Source organism: Lathyrus oleraceus, chromosome 1 (genome assembly GCF_024323335.1).
Source record: "Lathyrus oleraceus cultivar Zhongwan6 chromosome 1, CAAS_Psat_ZW6_1.0, whole genome shotgun sequence".
Classification (NCBI taxonomy): domain Eukaryota; kingdom Viridiplantae; phylum Streptophyta; class Magnoliopsida; order Fabales; family Fabaceae; genus Lathyrus; species Lathyrus oleraceus.
In genome coordinates, this window is record NC_066579.1 from 179,085,859 (window position 1) to 179,098,867 (window position 13,009).

A 13,009-nucleotide genomic window follows, 5' to 3' on the forward strand; every position below is an offset into this window, starting at 1 on the left:
CACCTCAAAAAACTTACTTGCAATTTAGATTTTCGTATAATTAAACTATAGATATTCATGAAGATATCAAATGAGATCTGAGAAGGGTTATTAAATAAAAAAAATTTAAGATCCAAATGTTAAGTTCCACTTATTTAAACTTATATGCATCAATTATGAGAAATGTTCTTGTTTGTTTCATTTCACTATGAGTTTAACAATGCTAATTATGTATGTTTCAAGAATAGTTGATTGGGCTTTTCTAATTCTCGTGGCTTTTTGTGAATTTTACTAACTGTTTATTCAGTAACTTTTGCACAGATTATTGAGTAACTTTCATGACAGCAATATCACTCTGTTGGTAAGTTCATTCGTTCTAAAACCAAATTAATATATGCGTTTTTTATGACAACAAATGAAATAGTGTATTATATATATATTTCTCAACAAATGTCAAACAAAATTAAGATTTTGAATTTAAGTTATTGTAGCCATATTTTTGGTTTAACTTTTAATCTAATATATCTATATATATATATATATATATATATATATATATATTGGTGCAAAGGTAGAATGAATGATGAACGGAAATATTCTATTAAGAGAATGACGGCTACAAAACATGATAAAAGTTACAATGATTGTCACCCTATTTATAAGCTAAAACTAGGGTTACTAGAATAGGATAAAATACTAAAATATCCTCTAACAAACTTAGGGGCTAAGAAAATAGTACAACTAATAAATATGAATTACTTCTAATACCATCCCTTAATTCATATTCCATCAAAATTTGTAACACCAATTCCATCCCTTAATCTGAGAAATTGATCAGTCTTGATAGCTTTCGTCAGAACATCTGTCAACTGTTTCTGAGTGCTGTAGTGTACAACTTCTAACACTCCCCTCTGAACTTGATGTCTCAGAAAATGATACTTGTGTAAGAACAAAAATTGTGATACAACAGATTCCTTGATTTTGATGATAACAAAGGATGAAACGAAAAATGGCACCCTAACGAAAAGTTTCTAAGTGTGCAGGACTCTGATGACATCATCAGATAGAGTACCAGATCAGAAGTATATTATCAAATGATCAGAAGCTCTGAAGAAGGAACAAGTTCAAGAAAGTCAAACTCTAAACTAAACAACAAGTAATCTGAAGCATCTTAACAGGAAGTAAGTCCTAGAACCTCTGACTCTGAACAACGCTATCTGAAGAATCTATTTAGATCAACATCAGAAGCAAGATTCCAAGGTTCTCCAGAAACACAAATACTCTGATTATGGATTTGCTAATCATGAAAGAGTAACGTTGAAGACAAGTAAAGATTTTCAAATGGATTTCCTAATTGAGAAAGAGACGTTAATCTCCAATCTCAATAAAGAAAATACTACTTGTGGTAAGTAGTCATTTCAAGAAGAAAAAGTCATCCTGCATTAGCTAATTATGTGATGGCGTAACTTCATCTCAATATCCACCAGTTTCAACTACTACTTCAACTGATCTATATAAAGGATTGCAAATCAACTTTTAGCAATACACGAGAGAACAATCAGTAAGCCAACAAGCCAAAATTATACTGAAACACCAAGTCAAGAAAAACACTCTTTCTCTCTAAGATATTCACGAAGCTTTTGCTTATAACGTGAGAAACTCTTGTTCTTAACACTGTAATATTTGCTTTCTTAGAAGCACTCTAGATTACAATTTATCTTTCATCTTTTGTTTGTTGATTTCCTCAAGTGACTTAGTGTAGTCTATAGACTTGAGAGGACTAAGAGATTTTTCTCTTAGGCGTTGTTTGTAATCTTTCAAGATTAGTGGATTAAGTCCTTGTTGAAGGCGAAATCACCTTGGCCGGGTGGACTGGAGTAGCTTTGTGTTATAAGCGAACCAGTATAAAATCCTTGTGTGATTTTCATTTTGAAAAGCGCTTATTTTTTCAAACAATTCAACCCCCCCCCCCTTTCTTGTTTTTCTCACCTTCAATTGGTATCAGAGCTCCGGCTCTGTTATTGATTTTCTAATCAAACACTTAACCGTGTAGAGAGATCCAGTACGAGAAAAACAATGGCCCACTCAAATGAAAGAGATTCCTACAATGCCAAGCCTCCTGTTTTTGATGGAGAAAAATTTGATTACTGGAAAGATAGAATCGAAAGTTTCTTTCTGGGTTATGACGTTGACCTCTGGGACATTGTCACAGATGGATACACACCTCCAGTCTTAAATGGAGCTGAAGTTCCCAGAAGCAAAATGTCAGAAGATCAGAAACGTGTCTTCAAAAATCACCACAAGGCCAGAACAATACTTCTAAATGCTATATCATACAACGAATATGAAAAAATCACCAACAGAGAGACAGCCAAAGATATACTTGACTCTCTGAAGATGACCCATGAAGGAAACTCACAAGTCAAAGAGACGAAGGCTCTGGCGCTTATCCAGAAATATGAAGCCTTCAAAATGGAAGATGACGAAGCTATAGAGGCTATGTTTTCTAGATTTCAAACTCTTATTGCAGGTCTTAAAGTTTTAGACAAAGGATACACGACTGCAGATCATGTTAAGAAGATAGTCAGAAGTCTGCCAAAGAAATGGAGACCTATGGTTACTGCTCTAAAGCTGTCAAAGGATCTGAACAATATCAGCCTTGAAGAACTTGTTAGTTCTCTCAGAAGCCATGAGATAGAACTAGAGGAGGATGAGCCTCAGAAAAGGAACAAGTCCGTAGCTCTTAAGTCCATATCTGAAAGACGGAAGCCTGACAGAACCAAAGCTCTCCAGGCAGAAGCTGAAGATACTGACGATTCTGAACCAGAAGACTCTGATGATGAAGAAGAGTTGTCCCTACTAACCAGAAGAGTCAAGCAACTCTGGAAAAAGAGGAACAACAACTTCAGAAGACCAAGACCTAGAGGGGATCGATCAGAGTCAACTTCAAAAGGTAAAGCTAACAAAGATATTACCTGTTATGAATGTAAAGAAACAGGTCATTACAGAAATGAATGCCCCAAGTTGAAGAAAGACAACCCTGGAAAAGAAAGCTTCAAGAAAAACACCTTCAGAACAAAGAAAGGACTGATGGCTACCTGGGATGACAGTGAATCTGGATCATCAGAATCTGACTCTGATGAACAAGCCAACGTAGCACTCATGGCTACCACATCCAACTGTTCAGACGAAGAATCTGAAGAGGTATTTTCTGAACTTTCTAGATCTGACTTAGAATCATGTTTGTCAGAAACTCTTACCTCTTACCAGAAATTAAAACAAAAGTTTAAAAATATTAAAGGCTGTCTTAAAGAAAAATTTGAAGAATGTAGTGAACTTGAGATAACAATTCTATCACAAGAAGATACAATCAAATCTTTAATGTTAGAAAGAGATGAAGCAAAAACAAAAAGCTCAGAATTAGAAGAAGCGTTGTCTCAAGCACCACAAACTTCAAATAAAATTATTTATAAATATGAAGAAGCCTTTCAAGAATTTCTGAAGAATGGGATAGATAGGAGTATTATGGCATCCATGATTTATGGAGTAAGTCAGAACAATAAAAGGGGAATTGGGTATGATCCTAAGGAAGATAAAACTTCTACAAGTGATCAAATTAAATCTCCTTTTTCATATCACTACACACACACACAAGAACACAAATTTAAAAATGCTAGAAGACCCAAAGTTATAAGAAACTCTGGGAAAACTAATCTAAAAGGACCCAAGAGATTCTGGGTACCGAAAGATAAGATTATCTATGTTGCAGATATCCTATGCAGCAAAGTTCAGACACCAGTCATGGTACCTGGACTCTGGATGCTCGCGACACATGACGGGAAGAAAGTCTATGTTCCAAAGTCTGGAACTTAAAGACGCTGGATTTGTAGGCTTCGGAGGAGATCAGAAAGGAAGGATCAGAGGCTCCGGAACTATTGGTAATGGTACTCTTCCCTCTATATCTGATGTTCTTTATGTAGAAGGATTAATGCATAACTTGTTATCCATAAGTCAATTAAGTGATAACGGTTATGATGTAATCTTCAATCAAAAAACATGTAAAGCCATTAATCAGAACGATGGCTCTGTCCTTTTCACAGGCAAGAGGAAAAACAACATTTACAAAATAAATCTTTCTGATTTAAAAGATCAAAATGTTAAATGTCTAATGTCAGTTCACGAAGAGCAATGGGTATGGCATAGACGCTTGGGCCACATTAGCATGAGGAAACTTTCTCAGCTAACTAAACTCGAGTTAGTCAGAGGCCTACCTAAACTGAAGTTTTCTTCAGATGCTCTGTGTGAAGCTTGTCAGAAAGGAAAATTTTCAAAAACATCTTTTAAAAAGAAAAATGTTGTTTCTACCTCTAAGCCTCTGGAGCTTCTTCACATTGACTTATTTGGTCCTGTGAAAACAGCATCAGTTAATGGAAAGAAGTATGGACTAGTCATTGTTGATGATTACAGTCGCTGGACATGGGTAAAATTCCTAAATCACAAGAGTGAGTCTCACTCTGTATTCACCAGTTTCTATTCCAAAGTGCAAAAAGAATTTGACTCTAAAATTATTAGAGTCAGAAGTGATCATGGTGGAGAATTTGAAAATAAAGATTTTGAAGAATTATTTGATTCTAATGGAATATCCCATGATTTCTCCTGCCCTAGAACTCCACAACAAAATGGAGTTGTAGAGAGGAAGAATAGGACACTCCAAGAGATGGCCAGAACCATGATCAATGAAACTAATGTAGCAAAGCACTTTTGGGCAGAAGCTGTAAATACAGCGTGTTACATTCAGAATAGAATCTCTATAAGACCTATTCTAGAAAAGACTCCCTATGAACTGTGTAAAGGAAGAAAACCCAACATCTCATATTTTCATCCTTTTGGATGCTCTTGTTTTATATTAAATACTAAAGAACATCTGAACAAGTTTGATTCCAAAGCACAGAAAGGTATTATGTTAGGATACTCAGAACGCTCTAAAGGCTATAGAGTATACAACACAGAAACCAAAATTGTGGAGGAATCAATTCATGTTAGATTTGATGATAAGCTTGACCCTGAAAAGTCAAAGCTAGTTGAAAAGTTTGCAGATTTGGAAATCACTCTTGTAGAATCTGAGAAAACTCCAGATGCAACTGTCACTCAAGACTCTGAAGAAATTAAATCTCCAGAAATTCCAAGGAAAGTTAAAAGTCGTATTAACGTATCTGAAGATTTGATTTTGGGAAACAAAGATGAACCTGTTAGAACCAGATCTACCTTCAGAACTTCTGAAGATATTCCTCTGGGACTAGTGTCTCTGATTGAGCCTACGTCCTGTGATGAAGCTCTTCAAGATAACGATTGGGTGGCAGCTATGCAAGAAGAATTAGATCAATTCTCAAAGAATGATGTCTGGGATCTCGTTCCTAAACCCATAGGCACTCATGTCATTGGAACCAGATGGGTTTTCAGAAACAAGCTGAACGAGAAAGGAGAAGTTGTCAGAAACAAAGCACGACTGGTAGCTCAAGGTTATAGTCAACAAGAAGGTATTGATTATAATGAAACTTTTGCTCCAGTCGCGAGGTTAGAATCTATTCGTCTTCTTGTATCTTTTGCTATTAATCATTCTATCAAATTATACCAAATGGATGTCAAGAGTGCATTTCTTAATGGTTATATTTCAGAAGAAGTGTATGTCAATCAACCTCCAGGTTTTGAAAATTCAAACTTTCCAGAACATGTTTTTAAACTTAAGAAATCCTTATATGGACTTAAACAAGCTCCCAGAGCTTGGTATGAACGCTTAAGCAATTTTCTTCTGGAACAAAATTTTATCAGAGGGAAAGTTGATTCTACACTCTTCTGTAAAAACCTTAATAATGATCTCATGATATGCCAGATTTATGTTGATGATATTATTTTTGGTTCTGCTAATATCTCTGTTTGCCAAGAATTTTCTAAGTTAATGCAGGCAGAATTTGAAATGAGTTTAATGCAAGAATTAAAGTTCTTTCTGGGAATTCAAATTAATCAAACTCCAGAAGTCACGTACGTTCATCAAAGCAAGTACATTAAAGACGTTCTGAAGAAGTTTGACATGACTGAATGCAACTCTGCAAAAACTCCCATGCACCCAACTTGCATTCTGGAAAAGGAAGAGGTAAGCAACAAGGTTTGTCAGAAGCTCTATCGAGGTATGATAGGCTCTCTTCTCTATCTGACTGCTACTCGTCCTGATATTCTCTTTAGCGTCTGTCTTTGTGCCAGATTCCAATCAGATCCTAGAGAATCTCATTTAACAGCTGTTAAGAGAATTCTTAAGTATCTGAAAGGAACTCCTAACCTGGGCCTGATGTATGAGAAAACATCAGAGTATAGACTCTCGGGTTATTGTGATGCAGATTATGCAGGAGATAGAATAGAACGAAAAAGCACATCTGGGAATTGCCAGCTTCTGGGAAACAATCTAATCTCCTGGGCTAGCAAAAGACAGTCAACTATTGCTCTATCAACTGCAGAAGCAGAATACATCTCAGCATCACTATGCACAACTTAGATGCTCTGGATGAAGCATCAGCTAGAAGATCTTCAGATATTTGAGAGTAACATTCCTATTTTTTGTGATAATACAGCTGCTATTTGTTTAAGTAAGAATCCCATTCTACATTCCAGAGCCAAACACATAGAAATAAAACATCATTTTATCAGAGACTATGTTCAGAAAGGGATAATAACATTGAAGTTCATTGATACAGAACATCAATGGGCAGATATCTTTACTAAGCCTCTAGCTGAAGATAGATTTCTTTTTATCTTAGAAAATCTGAACATTAAAAATTGTCCTGAGTGAAAAATGGCTCTGAAAAATGTAAAATGTGAATCTGATGTAAACAAATGTACTTCTGCCTCTGACTCTGATACTTCTACCAAGTTAAGAAGATATCTGAGTTAGAAATCTTCAGAAACCAATCCTTTGGTATTCCTGAAGATCAGATACATCAACACGTGGAGCTCTAAACATCTAACCCTAGAACTTCTAGACAGCTGTCAAAAGAAATCAAAGGTCAGAACGTTTGAAATCTCCTAGAGCAGTGTGCGTACTGTTGGGATTAGACATTCATTTATTAGCTGTAATCATTTTCCCCCCCAAACGTGCTATTTTGATTTTTGTGCTAACGCTGGAATGTGTGTCGTTTTGCATGTTTTTACTTAGAGTATATAAACACTTTCTCTCACTTTTCACACTTATCACTCTCACTCACTCTAAAACCCTAAACCCTCTCTCAAAGCATTCTCTGCAAGTTCTTCATCAATCTTCATCTTCTTCTTCATGGATGCTCAACAACAAGAAGTTTTTAACTTCTCTCAACAGATGGAATCAAGTTCTAATCCCCAAACCTCAAACACTCAAACACCAACGGTTACTGGTGTCACCATAACCCCTGTTTACAAAGAACCTCACGTTCTTGACCGTGAACGCCACATTAACCTTTCAACCCCCTTTGAAGGCTTGGATGTGTTGTGCGAATCGTTGGTTGATTTCGACAACCTAAGAAGAAATGGCGTTGATCTAACTGGAGAACTGCGTCAACAAGGGTGGGAGAACTATTTCCAAAGGTTGTATGGTCCAATCTACCCTCTTCTGGTCAAGGAATTCTGGAGACATGCAGATGCAGATGACAACTTCATCGTCTCATTTGTTCTGGGAGTGAAGATAGTTATCACAGAAGGGTCCATTGCCTCTCTGTTGAATATGGAAAGAAGTGGAGGAAAAAGGATCTACAACATTCCTCCTAGGTCAAAGCGCATAACAGATGTGATAAACCCAACAATCTTCAAACCAAATGTTGAAGGAAACCCATCTAAGAACAAGGAGCTACACCAGAACCTCAGAGTGTGGCTGAAGATTATTCTGGGAACTATCCACCACCGTCCAGCCTCCAACTCTTCTGATTACATTAATGCAGACCAGAAATGCATTCTGTACTGTATTCAGAAGGGTGTGAAGATCAATCTCCCTGCTCTCCTCTTCAGATATCTGAGAGATTCAGTCAGAGAGACCAGGAATAACATGAAGCCCAGATCCTACATTCCTCTGGGAAGATTGCTATCTGACGTCTTCATTGAGCATGGACTGGTAGATGAGCTGGAAAAGACCAAGTTGATGGATGATCTGGCAATTGATGTGGGGAAGCCTCTGAATGCCAGAAACCTCAAGAGTATGGGAATAATCAAGAAAATACAAGTCAAGCCAACTCTGGATACATCCTGGGATAGTTTGAAAGATCAGAGGAAGATGCCTCATGGCCTTGCCAGATTCTTCAAGAATGAGCCCAGAGACGCTGTTGCCATCTATCTTTAGCGTCTGCTGGATGATGGTATTGACATCTCTGATTTCAGCCTCGATGACTGTCTGGACTCTGAAGAAGATTTAGTCAGATACAAGAGAGGTATTTCTGAAAAGAAGATAGCACCACCAGCAAAGAAGGCCAGACTTGAAGGAGCTTCTGGAAGCGGATCTTCAGCTCCTCTGCAATTTTCTACTGGTAAGTCTGTTCCTCCTGCTACCTCTGAATTCTTGATGGCTTCCTCTAATCCTCTCTCTTCACAACCCATTTATACCACCTCTGACATTACACCCTCAATCACCAGAACCTCCCAACCTACACCAGTTCTAAACATAGCAAGAACTTTCATACCTCCCTCTATACCTGCACAAACTCACCAAAGCACCTCATCTTCATCATCCTCAGCACCAGAATCACCCCCATATGTTTCCCTCTCATCTGACCCTGAATTTTCTGATCCTGAATCACCAACCATAGCCACAATTTACGCTCATAGACTTGCTTCACAACGAACACAAACCACAGAACCTGAAATAACTTCACCACTACAACAAACAACCACCATCCCCTCTGAAACTCAACCCTCTGAAATTCAACCATCTGATCCCCACACCTCTAATATCACCCCACCAAAAATTCCCGCTGCACCTGAAGCAGAATCTGAGCCCTTAGACTTAAACCCTCTTTACGCTTCATCCCAATCTTCTGAACCTCAACCTGAACCAGAAATTGAACCAGAACCTCTCACTTTAAATCTCAGCCCTCCAAACTCTCCACCTCACACCTCTGAACCAGAACCTGAACCTGAGCTTTCTAAACCTACCCTTAAGGAAGCCATCTTTATGATTGCAGAGGCTTCAGCTCGAAAGGTTGATTCTCTGGTCACTAACTCTGAAATCAGTGATGATCCTGAATCTGTAAGGACACACTGGAACAGAGTCATTGGCTGGATGACATCTGAGTCCTTTAGGCTGAAGAGCATATCTGAACAAGTCAGAAATGACTATATCAGAAATGCTGAGGCAAGACTCCAGGAGAGACTTGCCAGAGAGGCTGAAGCCAGAAGGCTGGAAGAAGAGAGGTTGGCCAAGGAAGCTGAAGAAGAAGCAAAAAGGCTAGAAGAAGAAAGACTTGCTAAGGAAGCTGAACTCCTAAGGCAAAAGGAAGCTGAAGCAAAGGCTCTGGCAGATGCAGAAGCTCAAGCTGCTGCTGAAGCTGAAGCTCAGCAAGCTCTGACTCTGGGGGAGTCATCTTCTGTGATTCCTACGGTTCTTCAGACTCTGAAAGAACTCAAGCAAGATCAGAATGAACTCCGGGCCAGAATGGACAAGCAAGATTCTGTCAACGAAAACATCCAGAACATGCTTGCTATGCTGCTTCAGAGAATGCCTCCGCCTCCGAACCCTTAGGCACTTAGGATTTTTTTTGCTTGCCTATTGTTTTTGCTTCTGTCTTCTTTTGACTCTGATGTTTTTCTTGTTCTTTTGAACCTGATGTTTTGTTTGTTGCCTTTGTGCTTCTATCTATGAATTTTGAGTTTTTCTCTTTATCTATTTTTTTTTCTCTTTACTTATTTTTACTATGTCTTTTTGATTCTGACAAAAAGGGGGAGAAAGTAATTATTAGCTCTGATGAAAATATTGTCTAAAACCATCAAGCATTCTGCAAACATTTTTTTTTATATAAACAAAATTATTTAACTTGGACTTAAGAAATTGCAGAAAATCTCAGAAACCTCTTTACTTAAGAAACTCTGGTAAGAACTTCAGAACCTCTGAACTCCCTAGTACTATCTCAGGGGGAGCTTCTGTCTATCTGATCTATCTTTACTCATGTTTCATCTGCTAATTAAAGTTGTTTTGTCATCATCAAAAAGGGGGAGATTGTAAGAACAAAAATTGTGATACAACAGATTCCTTGATTTTGATGATAACAAAGGATGAAACCAAAAATGGCACCCTAACGAAAAGTTTCTAAGTGTGCAGGACTCTGATGACATCATCAGATAGAGTACCAGATCAGAAGTATATTATCAAATGATCAGAAGCTCTGAAGAAGGAACAAGTTCAAGAAAGTCAAACTCTGAACTAAACAACAAGTAATCTGAAGCATCTTAACAGGAAGTAAGTCCTAGAACCTCTGACTCTGAACAACGCTATCTGAAGAATCTATTTAGATCAACATCAGAAGCAAGATTCCAAGGTTCTCCAGAAACACAAATACTCTGATTATGGATTTGCTAATCATGAAAGAGTAACGTTGAAGACAAGTAAAGATTTTCAAATGGATTTCCTAATTGAGAAAGAGACGTTAATCTCCAATCTCAATAAAGAAAATACTACTTGTGGTAAGTAGTCATTTCAAGAAGAAAAAGTCATCCTGCATTAGCTAATTATGTGATGGCGTAACTTCATCTCAATATCCACCAGTTTCAACTACTACTTCAACTGATCTATATAAAGGATTGCAAATCAACTTTCAGCAATACACGAGAGAACAATCAGTAAGCCAACAAGCCAAAATTATACTGAAACACCAAGTCAAGAAAAACACTCTTTCTCTCTAAGATATTCACGAAGCTTTTGCTTATAACGTGAGAAACTCTTGTTCTTAACACTGTAATATTTGCTTTCTTAGAAGCACTCTAGATTACAATTTATCTTTCATCTTTTGTTTGTTGATTTCCTCAAGTGACTTAGTGTAGTCTGTAGACTTGAGAGGACTAAGAGATTTTTCTCTTAGGCGTTGTTTGTAATCTTTCAAGATTAGTGGATTAAGTCCTTGTTGAAGGCGAAATCACCTTGGCCGGGTGGACTGGAGTAGCTTTGTGTTATAAGCGAACCAGTATAAAATCCTTGTGTGATTTTCATTTTGAAAAGCGCTTATTTTTTCAAACAATTCAAACCCCCCCTTTCTTGTTTTTCTCACCTTCAACTTGGTCTCAATGTGCTTGCTTCTCACATGCAACACTGGGTTTCTGGCAAGATTGATTGCAGACTTGTTGTCAATTATCAGCTTCAGAGGTTTGTTTACTTTAATCTTCAGATCCTGCAATAGATTCAGAATCCACACAGCTTGGCATGCAGTAACAGCACCTGCAATATATTCAGCTTCACAAGTTGACAACGCCACAACAGGTTGCTTCTTGGAACACCAAGAAATGGGACCTCCCAGAAATTTGAATAAGTACCCAGACGTACTTCTTTTGTCAACTCTGTCTCCACACCAATCAGAATCTGAATAACTCAGAAGTTCTGACTCATCCTTTCTTCCAGAAGAAAATAATACTCCATACTTCAGAGTTTCCTTGATATACCTCAGAATCCTGACAGCAGCTTGATAATGGGACCACTTAGGTTTACTCATGAACCTACTAACCATCCCAACTGAATAACAAATATCAGGTCTGGTATTGCACAAATACCTCAGAGAACCAACCAACTGTTTGAAGGTTGTAGCGTCCACATCCTTTCCATCAGAGTCAGAATCCAGTTTCTGATTTGTATCAGAAGGTGTGACAGCAATCTTACAATTCTTCAGGTTAAATCTCTTCAGAAGTTCTAATTCATACTTGAGCTGATGCAAAATAATACCTTTCTCAGAGTATCTGAACTCCATCCCTAGAAAGTATGTCATTTTGCCTAGATCAGTCATTTCGAATTCATTCATCAGAACTTTCTTGAACTTGGCTATCTCTTGTTCAGAACTTCCAGTCAGCAGTATATCATCAACATATAAATATACCAGAGTCATATTTCCTTCAGAAGTATGCTGAACATAGACACCGTACTCCATCTCACATTTCTGAAAGCCTTGCTTCTTGAAAAATGAATCAATCTTCTGATTCCAAGCTCTGGGCGCTTGTTTCAATCCATATAGAGCTTTGTATAATCTGTACACCATCCCTTCCTGATTCTTTTTCACAAATCCAGGAGGTTGTGACACGTAAACTTCTTCTTCTAATGGACCGTTCAGAAATGCAGATTTTACATCTAAATGCATCAGAGGCCAATTCCTGTTAGCAGCTATTGCAATCACCATTCTGATTGTTTCATGCCTTGCTACAGGTGCAAACACTTCAGAGTAATCCAGCCCAGGTTTCTGTAGAAATCCTCTGGCTACCAACCTTGCTTTATGTTTTCCAATTGAACCATCTGGCTTTAACTTCTGCTTGAAAACCCATCTGACGCTGATGGCTTTCTTGTCTTTTGGAAGTTCTGTCAGCTTCCAAGTCTTGTTTCTCTCTATAGCATCAAGTTCTTCTTTCATGGCCTTCAGCCAGAGCTTCTGCTTAAGAGCCTCTTCTGTACTTATGGGTTCAGAGTCTACTAACATGGCACACTGAATAACTTCTCCTTCAGAGTCTACTTCAGTGTCTTGCAGCATGTCAAATTCTGCATATCTTCTGGGGATGTTTCTGATTCTTTGTGGTCTCTGAACTTGTTCAGAGTCTTGAGCTTCAGAGTTTCTAGCTTCAGATGGTTGACTTCCTCCAGGGCTTTGACCATCTTCAGGGTCTGGCATATTTCCAGAGTCTGAATTGCCACCAGAATCTGGATTACCATCAGAGTCTGGATCATCAGAGTCACCTTCATCTTCTGAGTCTTCTCCAGAGTCAGAATCACTATCAGAATCAGAATCAACGTCAGAGTTTACTCCAACTTCAGAAACTCTTAACTCTGACCTCTCTT